We start from the raw sequence: 2,204 nt of genomic DNA on the forward strand, positions 1-2,204 counted from the left end.
ATTGCCATTAGTTTAATTTTCCATCCTTTGATTTTTAATCTATTTTTGTCTTTGTGTGTAAGATGTGTCTCTTGTAGACATCATATTGAAAGATCCTGTTTTCTTATCCATTCCACAACCGTCTCTTGTTATGTATTCCATTGATGTTCCAGTCATTTTTCTGTGCATTTTTTTGTGGTACTACTGCTTTTCTTGGTCCACATAATTTTCTGTGCTGAGCTGATTTGTTTGCATGTTTTCTTGTCAGTTTCTCCTTTGCTGTTATTTTAATGTACTAAGTCTTTATAGCTTTACTTTTTCTTGATTTGACTTGAAGGTGTATTAAGTTTCTTTGAGGTTACTCTGTAATTTATTGATTTCTTCCCCAGTTTGAAGATATTTGTTTTATCTTGAAATCTGCTTGACTTCCTTGACATTTGGAAGTTCAATAATGCACTTTCCTCCTTTTTGCTCTATAGTTGTTTCCATTATAAATTGATGTCTCTGGTTCCCTATTTTCAGTCTTACAGGTTTGTTTTACTTTGAATACTTCTATATCTGGATTTAATTCTGGATGTTAAACAATGTGATTTTTAACTGCAAAATTTCATTCTATGGCGTGCCATATACAGTAATTCACTTAAGTGACATAATTGAAAAATTGTCATTTTTCACTGTTGTAAGTAGTACTGTGCTGGACATACTTGAAGCTGAATAGTTGTGTCTGTTTTTAATTATTAGCTTACATTCATATAAGAATAACGTTGGTGAATTTGACATCACAAAGGCATGTACACTTTAAAATAATTTTATAACTATTGCCAAATTTATCCCTGGAAAGATGGTTCTGCTTTTTACTACAATCAGCAGTATATTAGCATGACCATTTTCTAGTATCCTCACCATCACTAGTATTTTTATTTTATCAATTTTATAAGAAAAATACTATCCCAAATAGCATTTTTTAAGTTAAAAATTTATTTAAAAACATTTAGAAATGGAAGTGGTACCTTAAATGTTACCTTAAAACCTTAAAGTAGACCTAAAAATCTTCCTTGTATTGCTTTTTAAAATGCTGCTTAATTTTTAAAAATTGTGAATCAAGACTCAAAATAAGTTGCAAAAATAGTAGAATTTCCGTGTGTTCTTTCAAAGCAGGAAATTGATGTGCATATTATTCTATCACTTAAAACAAGGATTTCATATATCTTGAGTGTAGAATTCAGTATTTTTCACAAATTTGACACAGCTTTGTAAACAACATTCAAGATAAGAAAGAAAAGCAGCAATAGCTTTCTTCTAGTCACTTCCCTTCCACCTAGGGTAAGCATGATCCTGACATCTAACAGCATAGTTTCATTTTGCCTCATTTTGAACTTTCGAACTTTGACTATTTAAAATCTTCTTCCTTTTTTCACTATATATAAAACAATTAATTACTTTTACCATGTTGTACAACTATTTATTTCCAAAAATTTTTATCATCCAAAATAGAAACTCTGTAAACTTTAAGCTATAACTACATGTTCCCTCTGAGTATGGTGTTAGAGAAGAATATTAAAGTTCCATGGATTGCTAGAAGAACAAACAAATCTGTGTTGGAAGAAGTAAAGCCAGAATGTTTAGAAGCCAGGATGGTGAGACTTTGTCTCTCATACTTAAGACATATTATCAAGAGGGACCAGTACCCAGAGAATGACATCATGCTTGGTAAAGTGAAGGGTCAACAAAAAAGGGAGACCACTGTCAAAATGGATTAGCACAGTGGCAACAACAATGGGCTTAAGTTTAACAACAATTATGAAAATGGTGCAGGGCTGGGCAGTGTTTTGTTCTGTTGTGCATAAGGTAGCTATGAGTCAGATATGACTCGACAGCCCCTAACAACAACAACAACACACATTCCCTATTTATCCTCATACTCCTTCAGCCACTAGCCTATTTTCTGTCTTTATAGATGTCTCTGTTTTGGACATTTCATATGAAAAGAATCATATAACATGCAATATATTGTGACTGGCCTATTTCAATTAGAATAGTATTTTCAATGTTTATCTATGTTATAACATGTATCAGAATTACATCCCTTTTTATGACTGAATACTATTCCATTGTATGTACGTACCACATTTAGTTTTTCCATTTTCTTGTTGATGGACATTTAGATTGTTTCCATCTTTTATCTACTATAAACACTGTTGATATGGCCATTGGTGTTGGTTGGT

This window comes from Chrysochloris asiatica, unplaced genomic scaffold (genome assembly GCF_000296735.1).
Source record: "Chrysochloris asiatica unplaced genomic scaffold, ChrAsi1.0 scaffold00030, whole genome shotgun sequence".
Lineage (NCBI taxonomy): Eukaryota > Metazoa > Chordata > Mammalia > Afrosoricida > Chrysochloridae > Chrysochloris > Chrysochloris asiatica.